Source organism: Dendropsophus ebraccatus, chromosome 14 (assembly GCF_027789765.1).
Source record: "Dendropsophus ebraccatus isolate aDenEbr1 chromosome 14, aDenEbr1.pat, whole genome shotgun sequence".
Classification (NCBI taxonomy): domain Eukaryota; kingdom Metazoa; phylum Chordata; class Amphibia; order Anura; family Hylidae; genus Dendropsophus; species Dendropsophus ebraccatus.
The window spans coordinates 24,454,419-24,475,847 of record NC_091467.1 but is presented as its reverse complement, the minus strand read 5'-3'; the positions used below and the strand labels follow the sequence as shown (position 1 = coordinate 24,475,847).

Below are 21,429 nucleotides of genomic sequence, written 5' to 3'. Positions count from 1 at the left end.
CCTGTTACTTGACATAATGTGATTGCCTGCATCAAGCTGCTTGGAGAAAATAGAACATTCACAAAGTAAAACCACTCACAACAGGTTCTCAGAAGCTCGCTTACTTTATTGCTGATGACTGGGTATTAGACAGGAGCGCAACTGGAGCATGCTCGAGTGCAATTGTTCAGCATTTGATTACCAGTGGCTGAAGAAGTTGGATGCAACCCTAAGCAACCCATGACCAGAAATCATTTACCATAATACCCAGAGCGACAGTCGTTATTTACGATCATTACTACGATTGTTTACTCCGTCTGATTCCAGCAAAAGAACAAATGATGTACAGTACATAGGGCAAACGATTAGCGAAGGATTAACAATGATTTTATGGTCAGCTTAAAAGACACGATCAACGACTCACAAATGATTTTTCGATCAATGCCTGCATACACACGCAAAGATTATTATTTACATTTGAAAGATATTTTGCACCATAACAGTTCCATGTAATAGGACCTTAAGGCTGCCTGAAAAACATGGATATAGCCATAGGCTGCATCCAACTTCTTCAGCCACCGATATTCAAATGCCAAACGATCAGAATCAAACATGCTCCGGTTGTGCTTATTTGTACTGGGCATTAAATGGATCATTTTCCAGTTGTCCATTTAAAAGTTTGACATGTTTTGGGGCTATGTTTACGGCATGTGTCAGTGTACCTCCAAAAAATGATGCCAGCATATGCTGCACTGGCATAGAATGTAGTCCACGGGCAACTAGGTTTGGTCTATTTCCTGAATAGATATATACATGTAGTGGTATATATATATAAAGTCACACAAAATAAAGTATACATACGGGATATAGTCACTAGTAGACTTTGTTTATTTTTTTTAACCTAATATGTTGAAATACCTTTTGGAAAGTATCTCGATGTATACTGAGGACAAAACCCCGAAACGCAATGTAAATGGGGGCCTGAACGCGTAGAAAGGACAATAGTACGTCATCTCTCCCTGACTGAGTGCAGTGATGTGAATGATGTTGTAACACTCTCTTAACAAGTAGCACACTTGTATATGCTGTAGGCTTCAGGGTGGGCTTTGGAGGTGGTTAACCGATATGAGACACAGTCTAATTCTGATCACTTTGTACTTCCATTTTCTCATGTGTGCAATCTTTCTCTTTCCTGTGGAAGAAACATATATAGTATAACCATAAGTCTAATGAGATCTTTTATATAACCTACAAAGGAAGTCACTTAAAAAAAAAATAATTTTTAATTCTGATAGCAACTTGTAATAAATATTAACTCCATTACTTCCTATAGCCACCTCCAGTAGTTTGGTAGTGGATCAGTAATTCACACTGGTCTCTGGGAAGTATCTTATTAAAGGTATTAAGGGGTATTCCAAGATAAAAATAACTTGCCTCTTTCCGACGGCTCCATAGAGAGAGATCTTAGAATACCCCGTTAGGCTGTGTTCACACCAGGGCTGTGGAGTCAGGGCTAGTTTTGGTTGGAGTCGGGAAAAATGTACCAACTCCAGTTTTGCAAAAAATCTTACAAAAATTTATTATTGAATTTTCGTATGAATTTTATAAATTTTTTTCATTAATATACTTCATGGGTCTCCAAACTGCGGCCCTCCAGCTGTTGCAAAACTACATTTCCCATCATGCCTCGACAGCCAAATCCAAAGCTGTAGCTGTCCAGGCATGATGGGAGTTGTAGTTTCGCAACAGCTGGAGGGCCACAGTTTGGAGACCCATGATATACTTAATGCTCAATCAATCTAAGAATCTTATTTATAAACATCAGGAAAAAACTTTCTTACATACATTTAGTTAAACAGGGTAAAGCATTTCCTCCATATATGAGTAACAAAGCACTGGCCCTATTAGATAAGGGTGGTCGGGGAAAGGTTGGACCCTGCAATGCAGCGTCATGGCACATGGTGCCCGCCAGGCTCCCAATCCTGTGATGTCACAGCCCCACTCAGAAATGCCCACTCAACCAATCAGTGAGTGAGGCGGGACACAGCTGCAGTCCCTGATTGGGTAGTTCCTGCGGGGCCGTGATGATTCAGGAGCGCAAACGCTGACTGAGAGCTGATAAATGTGGGTCTATGTCTGACCCCTATATCACTATGTCTGGCCTCTATTTCATAGATATCTAAGATTGTTAGCAGTTTTCCTTTGTGTATGGTGAATATTTAGTTATTAGGACATGGAGGCTGGAAAGTGGTGCATACACTGCACCCACACAGGAGAACCTACTTTATATCTTTGCCTTATTCCCTCAGAAGTCGCCTCAGGATCATGTAGGACATTACAAAGAAGTGATGCTAAGCCAGATCTACTTTACACCAGTGTGATGAATAAGTCCCCTGGTGTCTGACTGGCCGTTCATGAAAGAGTCGATGCCTGACAAAATGTTGGAGTCGGAGCCGTGGCTTACTGACTCCACAGCCCTGGTTCACACTGTCCATCTAACGGATCTGTTTTTAAATGGTTACTTCTAGCATAAAAAAAATGGGGTCAACCATGTTTTTGTGTATGCTAATAAAATCCCCCCCAAAATTCAGTTTCGGTGCTTTTTTTATAATGGAATTTAATGGAGAAACAGATCCACACGGTGCACACAATTGCATCTGTTTTTTCATCAGTTAAACGGACTGCAAGAATGCAATGTGAACCGAACCTAAGCTAAATTGTAAATGTAAACAGTCAGTCCATTTTACACCAAAAATATGCTCATACTCTTTCTCCAAATTGCCAGCAGTATGATCTGTGGATGGTCTCAAGATCTTACAGAACAGAAAAAACAAAAAGGTGTTTTCCAACACATCTCTTGTTTGTGTTACTTAGGGCGTGTTCACACCCAATGCGAAGCAAATTTTGAGGTATACATCAACAGCCTGGGGGAATAGAGCTTTCATATATACCACAACCCTACTGGATCTAAAAGTGACCATGTTTAACACATTAGTGAGCATAATTTTGCTGAAATCAAAATTGTAATGAAAAAAACACAAAACAGTATTCGCTCCCAAATATGCCACCCATAAACACTTATACATGGAATGATTGGTATTATTAGGGGCATAAAGTGGTCTAGGATGGCATCTCATTCTATTGGGATGATGTATAGCACAAAATTGGTTTAGTATTAAATGGTTTTTCAAAGCAAAACATACTGATGAGCTATCGAAAGGATGTTGAATAATTTGTAATAAGAAGTTTATACTCCTGATCAATTCCCTCCTGCCCCTGCCAGATTTGAAAAATGGCCAGACTCCTTTAACCCCTTCACGTCAGTAATACGTTGATATTTGTTCCTACTACACATTCCTACTGATGTGTGTGGGACCGCTGCAGAGAGAGCGGTCCCGCACATATCAGTTTGTCCAGGGCTGAGGATAATGAAAGGCAGCTGTGATCCTGCAGCCGCCTGTCATTAACCCCTTAAACGCAAGTCACTTACCTCCGTCCTGACGGATCAGCTATCTATGCATAGGGTCTGCTCTCAGACAGGCTCTATACATAGATCGCCGATAAAATACCCCCTTGCCTATTATAAAACTAAAAATATTTTAAAAAATAAATAAACATATTGTATACCGTAGCGTGTGGAATTGTCCGATCTATTAAAATATTAAATTATTGTTCCGCAATAAAGACAAACGGAAAAAAGACAACAGAGAGATTGCAGATTTTTTAAAATTATATATCAGAAAAAATTAAAAAGCAATCAAAATGTTTCTGTTACACCAATATGATATTAATAAAAACTAGAGATCATGGCGGAAAAAAAATCGAAAAATAATAGCACTATGGCTTTTAGAAGGCGGGGAGGAACATTGCATTAATTTGACCCGGACATCCGTGCATCAATGGGCTCGGTCTTAAAGGGGTTAACTAGAAAAGCCCTTTTAATAAAAGGTTAAAAATGGACCAAAACCATAAAAAACATACATAAAAACAACTAAAAATTAGATTTCATGTGGGAATATAGCCTAAGTGTATTTTCACATGGCCAAATACACACCCATGTCCTGGATGTGATATGTTGATAGTGTTATCTTACACTTCACTGTGGATTGCACGGTGAAGTGTGAAGGCACAGCATAGTTATAGGAGGAGTGCATAAGTAGCAGTGGCAAGCCTCTGCTATAAGGATATACCGGTATTGTAAAGGCTACATGATATAGTTTTAGTTCGTCATTAGGGTCCAAAATTTAGGAGGACAGTGTGTAAAAAATATAAAAACTAGAGAGGAGTGAGCCTACAATAAGTTCCGGAACCCTCGGCTTGAGCTGCATCCGTCTTCTCCAGCCACCGGTGGTCAAATGCAGAGCATTTAGGGTTTTGCGAACCTGAACTTACTGTAGTTTTGCTCATCTCTACCCAAAACCTATTATAAAAATGTGTATGTGGGGTGAAGTCAGTATAAAGTTCTGTCTTCACAGGGCGCATCGGCTTCTTTCCGCGTTTCAAAATTCTGCTGGTAAGTGGCTGGTTGTAACTGTATGTTGCGGTCATACTGCATGTGAGGGCAGCAAAATATTATTCTGTTGCATTGCCAGCTATTCAGAGTCATGTATAATAAATTACACTTGGCCAACAGTTTTCGAGCTGTGGGTGTAGTGTAAAATTTTGCACTTCGTACATAAAAAAAAGTGCAACATTTTGTAAAATAGATACTTGTCAAAACAGTTTTTTGATGTTTTTTGATGTGTTTCACACTGTAATCAAACGTGGGTGTTACTTACTATTTCTCTAAGTTTTTTGGGGAAAGACTCTACAAGTATTACAAAATTTTAGCGAAAAGCATAAGACGCACTAAAAGCTGTGTTTACGTAAAACATTATTTTCCTTTTCATTTATAGGTAAAAAAACAATTTAAAAAAACACAAAAAAGTAATGTATGGCTATGTTCCCACTACAGGATCGGGCCATCATTTAACAGCAAAAGGCGACCATCTATTGATAATGATAATTAAATGACGTCACATTCCGTCCCGTTATGGTAGGTAAGGTGTTCTGTATCAATAAAGAACACTGTGTCAGTAAGGAAGGGGTTAATCAGTTAACTCTCCCTCCACACTCAACTCCCCAGGTGGCTGCAAACCTGCTGATACTCTGCCTGCAGCAGATATCGGTGAAGCGGTTAATTTAAGGGTCAGTGGGAAGCAGCGGTTATGTGGATGGGCACTCGATGGCATTCGATTACCGGCAGGGTAATTCAGAGGGTAGCAGAGATTAAAATAAGAGAGCTTTATACCCAGTACAGTATCAGGTGGGGACACCTGGGGGGGACAAGTTCTTGTGGCGGGGCTACTGACGCCACTCTGCTCACCTTTCTCCTTTATCATTGTAGGGCATGGACAGGGAATAGTCCCCCCTTATATTTTGGGTGACGACTTCTTAATTCATGGGTCGTCTCGGGACCTCCTGACAGAGAGCCATGAATAAGGGCAAGAGAGCCCGAAACGCGTCGGCCTTTTAAACATTATACAATAAAGGTTTAAAAGTAATCAAGCGAGCTGGAGAGTACTTTCGTGCTTATACCTTGTTGGATGCCCTTGGGTCCGGGGGTTTTTTCTCGCGTGCTCGTGGAGAGGCATACAGCCATAATAAGAACACCACATTCCATCTAAAGGGACTTTTTTGTTGTGAGTGCTGACCACTCTTCGTATCTCGCACATAGGTTAAATCGGTGAACGACACGGAACGATCTGCGAATTTCCAACGACCAACGACGATTTGAGAACATGTTCAAAGATCAAAATGAATGATTTCTCACTCGTCGCTTGATCGTTTGCTGCGTTTACACGTACGATTATAGTTCCAATTCAATCGTTATCGTGCAAATTCGCATGAAAATCGTTCCGTGTAAACGCAGCATATGAGAGTTATATACAGTATCAACCAATGTCCACAAATCCCAATGAACTTAAGCAATGATGAAGGGTGAGGTAAGATTCCTCCAGAATGATGTGAGACTAGTAAACCCATCCAGAAAACCATTACTTCAAGAAAATGCAGCTGAAGGTAGTTCTACAAGCGATTGATTCGTCAGGCGTACTATGTTTTTCACTTTGTGTTGTTATACATCTGAGTAGTGCTACACGAAGCGATAATTCACCCAATCGACGTTAAACAATTTTGAAGCAACAATTTGGTTTTATAACGACCAGCGTTTAGACGAATAAATCATCATCAAGAAAAATCGTTACTGCGATTGTTTTTAGGATCGCTTATCCCCATCTTTGAAGACTGTTTACACGAAGCAATCTGCAAATTTTTAGCGAAGGATGAACAACTATTTGAGAACATGTTGAAAGTTCAAAATAAACGATTTCACGCTCGTCGCTTGAACGTTTGCTGTGTTTACACGGAACGATTATCGCTCAAATGCGATTGTTATTGCGAAAATTCCCCTGAGGAAGGTGGACGACAATTAGATATTTTTCCAAAATCACAAATTTGGTTTAAAACCCCCCCCAAAAAAACAATAAATGGGGGGATCCTGTGCAGAAGACGAGGAGACATCAATGTAGCATCCTCCTCCTCTTCCTTTACTCTTCCTGGGTATGCTACATGAGTAATCAAGTGCTGTATCCCTTACAAGCAGCAGCGCAGGAAGGGTTAAACCACACATGTTTATCCCAGCTCAGGGAGAGGAAAAGGGCGGGGGGGGGGGGGCACTACCAGGGGCAGATGGGTAAGTGTTAACCCCTTCATTACAGTGTTCCTCTTCTGCCAGTAGGTAATGACATCCAATATTCCTATAACATTGGCAGCCATAGTGCCCCCCCAAAATGCTGTCCAGTATTCCCATAACATTGGCAGCCATAGTGCTCCCCTATAATGTCCAGTATTCCCATAACATTGGCAGCCATAGTGCCTGCCCCATAATTACATCCTGTATTCCCATAACATTGACAGCGATAGTGCCTCCCATAATGACATCCAGTATTCCCATAACATTGGCAGCTATAGCGCCTCCCATAATGACATCCAGTATTCCCATAACATTGGCAGCTATAGTGCCCCCCTATAATGTCCAGTATTCCCATAACATTGGCAGCCACAGTGCCTGCCCCATAATTACATCCAGTATTCCCATAACATTGGCAGCTATAGCGCCTCCCATAATGACATCCAGTATTCCCATAACATTGGCAGCTATAGCGCCTCCCATAATGACATCCAGTATTCCCATAACATTGGCAGCTATAGCGCCTCCCATAATGACATCCAGTATTCCCATAACATTGGCAGCCATAGTGCCTGCCCCATAATGACATCCAGTATTCCCATAACATTGGCAGCCATAGTGCCTGCCCCATAATGACATCCAGTATTCCCATAACATTGACAGCGATAGCGCCTCCCATAATGACATCCAGTATTCCCATAACATTGGCAGCTATAGCGTCTCCCATAATGACATCCAGTATTCCCATAACATTGGCAGCTATAGCGCCTCCCATAATGACATCCAGTATTTCCATAACATTGGCAGCCATATGGCCCCTATAATGCCATCCAGTATTCCCATATTAGTGCCTGCCATTGTCCCCTATAATCACAGCTGGTATTTCCATAACATAAGGGAAAACTTTAGTACTGATGAAGGTTACAGTGTAAAGCAATATAGTTGCTGCCTCAAACACCAATAAAATAGTATCTGAATAGAAACTTTTTATGTTTATTAAAAAAAAATTGAAATCGAGAATCGTCCATAATATTTAAAAAAAAACAACGAGATTTTTTTTGGGGGGGCGATATCACTCAGCCCTACATCTGAGGTCGTATAGGTTCTATTTTAAGTTCTTCTATGAACCAGATTTTGTTTTTCTGTTTTGATACATTAAACCAGGGCTCCTCAAAATGTTTGCACCTGGGCCTCATTCGGGAATCCATGTTGATGCTGGGGCCTCACCAACAAACACATACTACTGTGCAGCTCCACATACTGCCACCTAGTGCGCATAATACCCCCTAGAAGCAACAAACCAGAACCAGAGTGCAGAAATAAATACTGTTCAACGTAGTAAACCTACACCACAACGCTGAAATAAATGCTGCTCCACCAGTAGCAACCCAACACCACAGCAGAGCAATACATACTGCTCCACTTGTAGTGTCCCAATTCCACAAGACAGTAGTAGATACTGCTGCATCTGCAGTCAGCCTACTTCACAGTGAAGCAACAAATACTGCATACTGAAAGAGGGTGCTCACGACTATGTATGTCAATAAACAAGAATATTCTATAAAATATCATCATATTCCTTGAAGGGAAGTAAGGGAATCTAAAATAACAGAATAGATAAAGGGTGACTGATATAAAGTAGGCAGCTCAGCATGTAGTCAGAACCACCATGAACGTGGTTAAACATTGACCTGCTATAAACCACACTGAGCAGATCAGTTTCACTTTGGATTTTGCTCAAGTTGAAGGAACAAGTTTTAATGCAGCATTATAGTCATAAAAAGAAATATCAGACACGAACGCGCATAGCAGAAATCTGTGGTAGAACCTCGGATTTGTACTTATTTGCAGCTTAATATTTAGGAATTGGACATGGATTATAGCTCCATTCAATGGAGCAAATCCATGCCTTGAAACCCAATACAGTTTACTAGACACATGGACTCCACCTTAAAAAGGCTGTTTTTTAAGCTAAGGATTTCAAATCAATGAAAGAAAGATCCACACTAATAAAATACAGCTTGTTATAGTCGTAGTCTAGCCATAGTCTATCATTAAGGGTTAACAATCCCAATGGGAATGCTACTTTAAGTTGTTGTTTTGCCTTATTTATTAACAGTGCATCAATTTTAAGTTGTTATGCTGTTGTTCGTTTATCGTTTTTTTTTGTGGCAAATTCATTATGTATGCACATGAATACAACGGAAGAAGCCAGTGCCGTGGTCCCTTTTTTGAACCCCGGCCCATTGCTCTGTAATAGATCTGCACCGTGCACAGGAACCGGGCCGCAGTTATAAAAAAGGAACAGCGGCAGTGGCATCCCCGCGACGGGGATGGTACATTTGCTTTAATGTGGTGCACGCCCTACATCATGCTGGAAGATTTTTCACAAGACAAAACTAAAACCCGACCATTCAAGCACACTAGAAGTGGCTGGCTTTTAGAATAGAAAACCTAGAAAAAAAAAGACTGTTTGCTTAGTAAATCTGTCGCTTGTGGCGGGACAGACCCATAACACAACCACAGCACGCCCACTTGGTGGATTTTTTTGACAAAAATAACAGGTTTGTTGGGTTTTTGGAAAAATTGGGTCGCACACCTTTAGTAAATGTGTCGAAACACTAAACCAACAGGGAAATTGAACACAAACCCCAAAATTTGCTGTCGGGAACACGTTAGTAAATCGACCAAATTGTCTTTAATCAGGCTTGTTATGTGAACATTAAGATGCGATGGTGCGTTTACACACAGAGATTTATCTGACAGATTTTTTAAGCCAAAGCCAGGAACAGACTATAAACGGAGAACAGGTCATAAAGGAAAGTCTGAGATTTCTCCTCTTCTCAAATCCATTCCTGGCTTTGTCTTCAAAAATCTGTCAGATAAAACACACCATAAGTAATCCAAATAGGATAGTTTTCTTGAGAGTAATTCAATATATCAATACAGATCACAGGCAAGTGTGTGTTGTTATACACAAATCTATATATTCTATATAAAATATATATTCCAATAACTTGGACGGAAACAATGGGAAGTTGGAAGTTCCTCTAATTACTGAATAACGATGGTTCATTTATTCTAAACAAAAAGTACTATCTGCCTAATAGAGGACACCAAGGCAGAGGAAGATGGCTATGCAAAACGCTGAATTAGGGTGGGTTTACACGTAACGGAATGACATTTTTTTAAAAAAATAACGTCCATTCTTACCATATTATGATTGAAGTCCATAGAATGACAGTTGCCCAATATTTGCAAACGACAGACGTTATTTTTAGTTTTTCATACACATTTTTTACCATCCTTTTACTGTCTTTACTACTAAATACAATGGACCTTCAAAAAAAAAACACATCCAAAAGAGCCTGAACTAGAATAGTGTACCCATGTCTTGTTATTGTAACGACGGATGACCAATACGCAGAATGCCAGACGTCATTTTAAGAGAAAAAAAACATAAGGACACAGCCATAGAAGAAAAGAAAAGAAAAAGCATGTAGCAGCCCTCACAAAAGAGATGAGGGTGCCATATGCAGTTACACCTGGTTCCACTGTGTAGACGTAGATATCCAAATGTAGTGAAGGAAAAGTTGTAAATTTATTTCCCCATCAGATACAGCAAGCATCATTTCAGTCCCACTTTAGAGTGAAAATCCGCTGCGGATCCGTAGCAGATTTAACTAAATGAATAAACACAGTATCAAATCCGCACTGACAATTCTGCTGCGGATCCGCAGCGGATTTGACAGTGCGTATTTGATGCTGTGTTCATTCATTCAGTTAAATCTGCTGCGGATCTGCTGCGGATCCGCAGCGGATTTTCTGCTGCGATACGGTAGGTGTGAAGGCACCCTAAGGCCCTTTTTAAAACTTAAAAAGAATCCTCCTAGATAGATGAAGATGCACATTTGGGACCTGCAGATATCTCCAAAATCAGGAGGTGATCAAAAAGCCAAAAATAACCAAATGGGCTGTTTTACCCAGTGTAGAAATGTGAACTAAATACCATCAAAAGTGTCTAGGGGTAGGTTTTACCCTTAGGCTATGTTCACATACATAGTAAGGCTATGTTCACATTACGTGAACATCCGGTTGTTCTTTGACCCTGGGTGATCTTTCCCCGCTTTCAGAGCTTCCCATAGCACACAGTGAAGCAAGCGGCCGGAGCCGCTCGCTTCACTGTGTGAACTGACAGGTCTTTCTGCGGGCGGAATTCACTGAATTCCGGCCACAGAAAACTGACCTGTCAGTTTTTTCCGGCACCGCATAGATCCCGGCCGGAGCGTATACAATGTGTGTGCGCTCCGGCCGGGATTCCATTGAAGATAGGCTACGTTCCACCCCGCAAAACTACGGCCGTAGTTCTGCGGCGAGAACTACGCCCGTAGTTTTACGTAGTTTGAACATAGCCTAAAATAATGCCAAAATACAGCTCTAATTTAGATGTAAAATTAAGGTTGCATTTTTAGGCAATGTTTACACTATGTAAGAGACCGGTCGTTCTGTAACTCTGCCGTGTCACTGAATGGCCGGTCTCTGAAAAGATCATCCCCGTCAGTACTGCAGTACCGGCTGGATGATCTTTAGGGCCGCAGAGTCAGAACTCTCCACTGCACACTATGGAGTGTACGGCCGGAGTCGCTCGCTCCACAGTGTGCACTGACATGTCAGTTGTTCGCGGCACCGCTAGGGATCCCGGGCGGAGCGTATACCATGTGTATACACTCTGGTCAGGATCCCATAGACAGCAAGGTGACTTATATTTTCGTAATAATCACGTCCAGTTTTACAAAAATATACGTTGAGTGAACATAGCCTTAATGTTATAATGTGCTTCATTAAAGTCAATGGGAAATTGGCCGGCAGTGCATACAGTGTAGATTACTTAAAGGGAAACTATCAGCAGGGTAGACGTATCTAACCTGCTGATATCTCCCTATTGTGCATGAGATGCTAAGGATGAAGTTATGTCTTTTACCTTCATCTTCGGTGCCGTTCCCGTGCTGTTTATTCTCAGATCTTCTGCACAGTAAGCCGTTAGGAGCACTGTGGGTAAGGCTACCCCCTAAACACCAGATCATTAAGGGGGCGGGCCAGCTGGGGGCAGATCACCATGCAGGGACGGGGCTACGGCCCCTGGCTGGCTGCCCTTTTTAATGATCATTAACGGAGGTGGGCCAGTGGGAGCTGGGCGGATTGGTGTTAGGGGGGCAGTAGCCTTGCCCCCAGTTTTCCTAACAGCTTACCGGCCAGAGAATTTCAGAATAAACAGTATTGGAACAGCTCCGAGGATGAAGGTAAGAGACATAACTTTATCCTCAGCGCCCCGTGCCTACTAGAGAGCTATCAGCAGGTTAGATCCGTCTAACCCACTGATAGTTCCCCTTTAATTACAATCATCAAAATTACGAACATGCTTTTTCTCCATGACCTGGTTTTACAAAAAATTGCTATTTTTTTCCCCACCTGTTTACACAAAGTCTTGAAAAACCCAGCTAATATGCACATTCCCCGACCCCCTAACATGACTGGCTCAGATGGCATCTAGTATTTTCCCAGTGCTACAGTAACCGCATACATTTTCCTATATGTCCAGCTGTTATGCATCATGCACATAGTGTGGCTAGCGCTTTTGGCTCTTTATAATGTAGTCATATATACTCTGCTGCTGTTTAGCGCCATATAATAATGGCTATAACAGTGGCTTTAAAGGAGATATATGATGGATGGAACATGTCACTTTTTGTTTTCCTACCGTACTCTGCGTAAATTTAAAAGAAAAACCCTGTACGGCCCCCTGTAGTCCACCATACTCATACCCTGCTGCCATAGGTAGAAAGCTGTGGCAGATTCCCCTTTGTACAGTATGGGCCCATAGTTTTCTGTGAGTGCTGTATTACAGTAGTACAAGCCCTTAGTTTCCAGAGACTCTTTAATCTTAGAATAAGGAGGGGGTTAGTAGTGTGCATACTGTAAGAGTACATCATGTATCAGATTTTGCTCTTGTTGCGTAATGATTTTGCTAGTAAAGGAAGGGTATGTGGACTTAAAGGGTTTGTCCAGAGAAAATCTTTTTCATTCAAATCAACTGGTGTCAGAAAGTTATATAGATTTGCAATTTACTTCTATTAAAAAATCTTAAGTTTACCAGTACTTATCAGCTGCTATATGTCCTGCAGGAAATGTTGTTTTATTTTCAGTCTGACACAGTGCTCTCTGCTGACATCTCTGGCTGAGACAGGAACTTTGTATCGGTTTTCTATGAATCCCCATAGAAAACCTCTCCTGCTCTGGACAGTTCCTGTCTCGGCCAGAGATGTCAGCAGAGAGCACTGTGTCAGACTGAAAATAAAACATTTCCTGTAGGACATACAGCAGCTGATAAGTATGAGAAGACTTGATATTTTTTAATAGAAGTAAATTACAAATCTATATAACTTTCTGACACCAGTTGATTTGAAAGAAAAAGATTTTCACTGGACAACCCCTTTAACTGGAGCAAACAGTGTTCTGTTTCTTTGTTCTTCAGGTTTCTTTGTTCTTTTTTGTTTGTGAGGTGTAAGCAGGAGGTGTTATCATGGTTCCCACATAGGGACCTACTGTAGTCAGAGTGCAGCATCTGTAAAACCGTTTTCTGTGGTCTCATGTGGTCTCGCTGAATGTCGGCACATCTAACGGGTAGTATAATTAACCAGTATAATTCACCTATCAAATAAACAAGTCATCATAGACCTTCAAACAGCCCATTGAAAATAGTAAAAATTCCAAAAGTATAAATTTCACCATTTCAGTTAATGTTTGCATTATATAGTAGTATTAATTATTAAAACCTTGGATTACGAGTATAATTCGTTTTGGGTACATGCTTGTAGACCAAATCACTTGGATAACAAAGCTAATTTTCCTGTAAGAAATATCAAAACATAAGGTAGGTAAGGTGTTCCGAATCAATAAAGAACATCAGTTGGCGAAGCATCGGTCAAACACCATCCAGCGCAATGTGTAGACAAGATGGCAGGGACACATGTGCGGCAGCGGCGGGAGATGTCTGGACAAGGCCCTGGGGAGTTGAAGTGCTTACTACCTGAGTTACTTCTCTGCCCGCAGGATCTAGGCTGCCTGAACATCGGAAGGGGGGGGGGGGGGGGGCGTCTGCCTCACTCACACTCAGTCCTCCGGCAGCAGAGAGAGAAGATAAGGCACAGCTGCTCGCTTCCACAGGAGGATCTCTGCAGTTGTACAGTGTCCCATATGTGGACGGGCAGCGAAGGAGAGCAAAAAGGCGTAGAACCACCAGCAGATTTGATCAGGTAGCAGTAGGTTAAAATCAGAGGGCTTTCTACCCACTACAGTCTCAGGATAAATATTGTTATCCCGTCTTGCAAAACGCTCTCATACCATGTTACTTGTAATCCGAGTAAGGTCAGATCGCCTGTTCACATGTATATCCTGTTCCTGTGTTGTTTTTATCATTATCATCAGGGGTACTCCAGTGGTAGGAAAACTTTTTCGCTGGGATCGGGGACGAGGTGGCTGAGGGAAGAGACGTCCACTTACCTCCCCGATTCCAGCGGCGGGTCCCGTATCACGGCGCTCCGGTGCCTGGCCGCTTCCTGGTGTCTGACGTGGGCCCGAGATGTGACGTCTCAGGTGCGCTCAGCCAGTCAGTGAAGGAGGCGGGATCCATTTCAAATCCGCTCAGATCCCGCATCTGTCACTGACTGGCTGAGCGGACCTGAAACGTATCATCTCGGACCGCGTCAGACACCAGGAAGCGGCCGGGCACCAGAGCGCCGCGATGCGGGACCCGCCGCTGGAACCGGGGGGGGGTGAGTGGACGTCTTTTCCCTCAGCCACCTCGTCCCCAGTCCCAGCGAAACAGTGCCCCCCCCCCCCCCGCTGGAGTACCCCTTTAAAGCAGTCGCCTTCGGTATTCTGCAGGTATTCATGCTAGTGGACTTGTTTTTCTCATTGATTCCCTGCGATATAGTTTAATTCTAAAATGTTTCCAATGATTTGTGATATTGAGGGTGATACAGCCGTTATATATACCAGATATGGCTATCCGTCCCCTTAGTCAGAAGACGTTCTGAGACATTCTCAGATAGGCAGTATAATTATAGTACATATCTACCAATAGTTTCCTGTGTGGGTAAATGAAGTGTTCTTATTGTGGTGATTCAAGAGTGGGGAAAACGTTCAGCCGCGTGTGACTGATCTCTGCCAGTTTAGATTTTATGTTATCCTAGTGAAAATAACTATTGTATTGATTTTTAGATTTTTTTTTTTTGTAATACCAGGAGTGTGGGTTATTTTCTCACTTTTAGGCTATGTTCACACTACGTATTGGACCAGCCGTTCTCTGCAAAGATCATCCCGGCCGGTACAGCGGCCTTTCCGGCCGCAGTGTCGGCCGCATCAGAACTCTCATAGCACACAATGAAGCAAGCGGCCGGAGCCGCTCGCTTCATTGTGTGAACTGACAGGTCTTTCTGCGGCCGCAATTCTCTGAATTGCGGCCGCAGAAAACTGACATGTCACTTCTTAGTGTCGCCGTATGGAATCCCATATACTATGTGTATACGCTCCGGCTGGGATCCCAGATAAGGCAGTGTTCCACACAGTACAAAGTACGGCCGTTGTCGCCGATGGCAACAACGGCCGTACTTTTACGTAGTGTGAACATAGCCTTAGACTGTTCAGCATAAAGAATGTACATGAGTAAGAATTTAGATTGGGTTCTCTAAAATAATAAAATACAGGATACTCACCTTGCCAAATGCAGCCTCCGTTCACCCCAACGCGTCTCATTTGAGTAAGTAAACAGACGCACTGAGGTGGACTGGACCAAGCGATGGGAGTATTCTCTATTTTATTACTTCATGCCCCTTCCAGGCCCCTCATTTAGAGGTTTTTCTACAGCGGACAGGCTGAACAGTTGAACTGTACTGTACTCACTCTTCAGTTTGTCTTCCGAAAGTTATAGAAGGTGTATACGCACCTTTACACCTGGGAGGATATCAGTGGTGTTCCTGACACATGGAAAAACATTCTTTATAACTTGTCTTTTTTGAAAGTGAACCCTGTCACACTGAAAATGCAGTCCAATCTGCAGGCAGCATGTTATGGGAATATAGAGCATGCTATTAATGTAAACGAAATTGAAATGTATGGTTTAAGTTGAAAAGTACCCATATAACTTGTTATTTATTCATGTAAATCTCATTATGGGCCAAGTAGTAAAGTAGGTGGTGATACCTAGTGATTGGTGGTCTCCATGTACAATTATACACAGTTATTTGTCAATCACTGAGTAGGTTTAATGGCATGAACAGAGTGACAAGTTATCTTGGAACCTTCCCCATGAAGCTATATATTAGTCTGCTGAGCTCCTCTTGCTCTATAACATGCTGTCTGCAGACTGGACTGAATCTTCAATGTGACAGAATTCCTTTAAAGTGACACTATCACCCCCTTTTTGCATTCTGACGTCTCTACACAGGTGTAAAGGGTAAATCTTGCAGTTTTCATAACTTATTTTAGATCATACGTCATGGTGCTTGTTCAAGTATAAAGTGATCTTTTATCAACGGCAGATTGTGCTAAGTGGGCGGAGCTTCACGGCAACAGCGCCACTTAGCCCCGCCCACAGCGCCACCATTGGCCCTACTCCTCCGTGATGTCATTGGCACATAGGCCCCGTCCCCTCGTCGACCATTGGAGCAGGCTGGCCTAAAGGTCTAGGTCGGCCCATACCAATGGGCGTCAAGGGGTGGGGCCTATGTGCCGATGACGTCATGGAGGGGCGTGGCCACTTAGGACAGTCTGCAGTTGATAAAAGATCACTTTTTATTTGAACAAGCACTTAGGATATAAAATATAAGTTATGAAAACTGCAAGATTTACCCTTTACACCAGTGTTATAATGCAAAAAGGAGGTGACAGTGTCACTTTAAATTTAATACGTGCTCAATCAGGTTTACAAGTCCAGTGGGTGGTCTCACTCAATGACAGACAGCTTTTTGTGTATGAGTGGGCAGACCAAAGACCCTACTAAGCGGAGCGATAATCAGACGATTTGGGCCGATTATCACTCCATATAATAGAGACAATGATCAGCCAATGACAACAATCATCAGCTGATCATTGGTTTAGGTTTGGACCTAAAATCATCCGGTGCTGACTGCATATGGCTACGTGTAGTAGCGATGCACGGCCGATGGCTAACAATTGCCCAAACACCTGTTACCTTACCTCCCCCGTCTTCCGTTGTTCTCTGATCACTGTCTGTGCATGTAATAGCACAGGCGGCAAGCGGGGAATAAGGGTGCTGACCTGACAGGTCAATTCTTGATTCCCTCTCATACTGTGACATGTAATACGGCCTGAAGGGGAGAATTCTGCACATTCTCATTGATGGTAAATTCAACAGATTCAATAAAAGGGGTTATCCATAAAAACAAAAAATTAAGAAACTTTCCTTCATCCTCAGTGCCCTGTACGCAATAGGGACATATCAGCAGGTTAGATTCTTCTAACTTGCTGTTAACTAGCTGTTAGTTTCCCTTTAAGGGGTACTCCAGCAAAAACTTTTTCTTTCATATCAACAGGTTTTAGAAAGATATGTAGACTTGTAATTTACTTCTATTTCAAAATCCCAAGTCTTCCAGTACTTATCAGCTGCTGTGTGTCCTGCAGGAAATGGTGACTTCTTTTTATTCTGACTCAGAGCTCTCTGCTGCCACCTCTGTCCGGGACAGGAACTGTCTAGAAAACCTCTCTTGCTGTAGATGGTTCCTTTCTCGGACAGAGGTGGCAGCAGAGAGCACTATGTCAGACTGGAGGACCTGCAGGACATACAGCAGCTGATAACTATGGGAAGGCTGCAGATTTTTAAATAGAAGTAAATGACAAATCTATATAACTTTCTGAGACCAGTTAATTTGAAAGAAAAAGATTTTCACCGGAGTACCCCTTTAATGCAATTTTCTAATATATTTCCATAGGCCATAGAGTATTTTAGTACTTTCCAATAGACACCAGTGATGCGGCATTGCCTGCAGTATATTTTCTCAGTTATACACACACAGTTATGACACCTATGCACTTGTTCAGATCTTATTACGGTGTAAAATACACAGGAGACAAACACGTTGAATATTGAAAGTGTGCCCTTTGCTCTGACTCAGACCACTAGTAAATATATCATTTTTACTCCTTTGATTCCTGGAATAGATTTTCTTTAAGATTTTCCCAGACCGCCCTCTCTTAGCCCCCACACTATGCAGATGGGAAGAAACCGAGACATGGGTGTACGCTGCCTCGCTCTCCGACGTTTGGCCAATCCATACTACGAGAATAGATTTTCCAGACTCCATTCACAAGCACTGATACACGCTCGTGTTATTACTGTGGTTTACATTGATCAGAACAATAGAAAACATTACCAGTCAAGATGAGTAAAAGTTACCTGTGAGTCATTTCTATGAAACTACATTATCAGCAGGTGGAGCTGCTTCTTTAAACCACATCTTTCTACGTTTGTTACATAAAAGTCATGTGACCCGTATTTACAGCAAATTGGAAGGATAGTGATTTTTTTTCTGCGGCATCCAGGTATTGCCACTCGCCGGGAGGGAAGGTTTGCTTGATGTGCGCGTATCTGTATGACTGGTGGATTTCTGCAATGACTAAGGGTGTCATTACACGAGCCAATGGGGGCCCTAAAATAACTGTAAATAAGCGCCAGTTAGATCGGCGCTCGTTTACTGGGCCTATTACACGGCCCGATTATCGCTTAACAAGGGCTGCATGGACATTGTTACCGATGTCCTTGCAGCCCTTGCTTAAACTTTATACATTACCTATCCAGGCTGCAGGGCTCCTCTTGCGGTCTTCTTCTGCTCCCACGCGCTTCAACTTCAGAGGGGCCTGTCTGAGCTGACAGGTCGCTCAGCCAATCACTGGCCGTGGCGGTTCCAGACAGTGATTGCCTGAGCGGCCTGTCAGCTGAGACTGGCGGTCCCAGACAGTGATTGCCTGAGCGGCCTGTCAGCTGAGACTGGCGGTTACACGTTGCGATGCACGGTCGGCGGGCGACAATTATGGGTTCAAACCTATATCAACGATCAGTCGTTGTATTTATTCCGCGGAGCGATAATCGATTATCGCTCCATGGAATAGGCCCCTAAGGAAGAGTTACCGATCATAACATTCAATAAGCGTAAAACGTAGATTGAGATTATGATTGTCACTGATCAGTCCTCCATTAGATTGCTAGTATATATATTATAGCCATCAATGTTTTAGTTTTAAAAAGTACGGCGGAGAATAAAAGTCTTTCTTTAAATGAAGTGGTACCTAAAAGTTATACAGATTTGTAATTTACTTCTATTTAAAAAAAAAATTAAAAAAAAATCTATCAGTACTTATCAGCCGCTGTATATCCTACAGGAAGTGGTGTTTTCTTTACAGTCTGACACAGTGCTCTCTGCTGCCACCTCTGTCCATGTCAGGAACTGTCCATAGCAGGAGAGGTTTTCTGTGGGAATTTGCTACTGCTCTGGACAGTTCCTGACATGGACAGAGATGGCAGTAGAGAGCACTGTGTCAGGCTGGAAAGAATACACGCCTTGCTGCAGGACATACAGCAGCTGATATGTACTGGAAGACTTGAATTTTATTAATAGAAGTAATTGAAAAATCTGAATACCTTCCTTGTACTAGGAAATTTCTTCTCCAGAACACCCCTTAGTACTATGTTCCAACAACGTCTTTTTAAGTCAAATACTGGCCGTTATTTTAAAATGGCAGACGAAAATAATGATCATGATCGTTATTAACATCATTATCAACCAACAGCAGATGAAGGGAAAAAAAGGTGGGCTTCTGCCAAGGTGCACATATTGGGCTAGTCATGCCATTTGCATTTCCAATAGTTCAGATGATTGCGCCAAAAAAAGCCAACCTGGGAGATGAGATTATTGGCAGGCAGTAGTTCGGCATCAACCATGACGATTAATTGTGATTTTACCATTGCAGCCGGGTTTGATCTTATGTGTATGGAGAGCTTAAGATGGTCTTTTAACCAAAGGGGTATTCTTGGCTCAATTTTTTGGAGTGAGTAGAAGTACATTACAAGTTAAATAAAAACATACATACTGTATTTTCCGGCGTAAAAGGCAACTGGGCGTATAAGACGACCCCTGACTTTGAAGAAAATTGTCAGGGGTTCGCCTTATACGCCGGAAAATGTTAGCCCCTGTCTGACCGCAGCCCTGCTGCAGTCAGGCCGGGGTTAAATGCAGCTAAATTAAAAAAAACAGTTAACTCACCTGAGGCCCATCTACCTCTGCCACACAGGTCATGCTGGGATCTGTAGTTCTACCTTTACCACAGAGGTCATGCTGGGAGTACTTTATCCACACATGAGCATGCTGGGAGCTGTAGTTCTACCTCTGCCACACAGGTCAAGCTGGGAGCTGTAGTTCTATCTCTGCCACACAGGTCATGCAGGGAGCTGTAGTTTTACTTCTGCCACACAGGTCATGCTGGGAGCTGTAGTTCTACCTTAACCACAGAGGTCATGCTGGGAGTACTTTATCCACACATGAGCATGCTGGGAGCTGTAGTTCTACCTCTGCCACACAGGTCAAGCTGGGAGCTGTAGTTCTATCTCTGCCACACAGGTCATGCAGGGAGCTGTAGTTCTACCTCTGCCACACAGGTCATGCTGGGAGCTGTAGTTCTACCTTTACCACAGAGGTCATGCTGGGAGTACTTTATCCACACATGAGCATGCTGGGAGCTGTAGTTCTACCTCTGCCACACAGGTCAAGCTGGGAGCTGTAGTTCTATCTCTGCCACACAGGTCATGCAGGGAGCTGTAGTTCTACCTCTGCCACACAGGTCATGCTGGGAGCTGTAGTTCTACCTTTACCACAGAGGTCATGCTGGGAGTACTTTATCCACACATGAGCATGCTGGGAGCTGTAGTTCTACCTCTGCCACACAGGTCAAGCTGGGAGCTGTAGTTCTACCTCTGCTACACAGGAACATGCTGGGAGCTGTAGTTCTACCTTTACCACAGAGGTCATGCTGGGAGTACTTTATCCACACATGAGCATGCTGGGAGCTGTAGTTCTACCTCTGCCACACAGGTCAAGCTGGGAGCTGTAGTTCTACCTCTGCTACACAGGAACATGCTGGGAGCTGTAGTTCTACCTCTGCCACACAGGTTATGCTGGGAGCTGTAGTTCTACCTCTGCCACACAGGTCATGCAAGGAGCTGTAGTTCTACCTCTGCCACACAGGTCATGCTGGGAGCTGTAGTTCTACCTCAACCACACAGGTCATGTTGGGAGTTGTAGTTCTACCTCTGCCACACAGGTCATGCTAGGAGCTGTAGTTCTACCACTGCCACACAGGTTATGCTGGGAGCTGTAGTTCTACCTCTGCCACACAGGTCATGCTGGGAGCTGTAGTTCTACCTCTGCCACACAGGCCATGCTGGGAGCTGTAGTTCTACCTCTGCCACACAAGTTATGCTAGGAGTACCTCAGCCACACCCACACACACACACACACACACACACACACACATACATATACTCACCCACAAAGCAGTAGCTGTGGAAAAGGACATTGTCTGGGGACGGAGGATACTGCTGTCTTTGTCAGGAGGGGGCGGGGGTTGGGCATCTGTAACTACAGTTGCAC

The 21,429-nt window shown here is 42.9% G+C and overlaps 1 protein-coding gene across 2 annotated transcripts in view; it reads left to right on the top strand.

The window, feature by feature from the left end:
• Positions 1 to 21,429, top strand: part of IKZF3 (IKAROS family zinc finger 3) — a 93,393-nt gene that overhangs the window by 13,232 nt on the left and 58,732 nt on the right. The gene's annotated exons all lie outside the window — the stretch shown is intronic.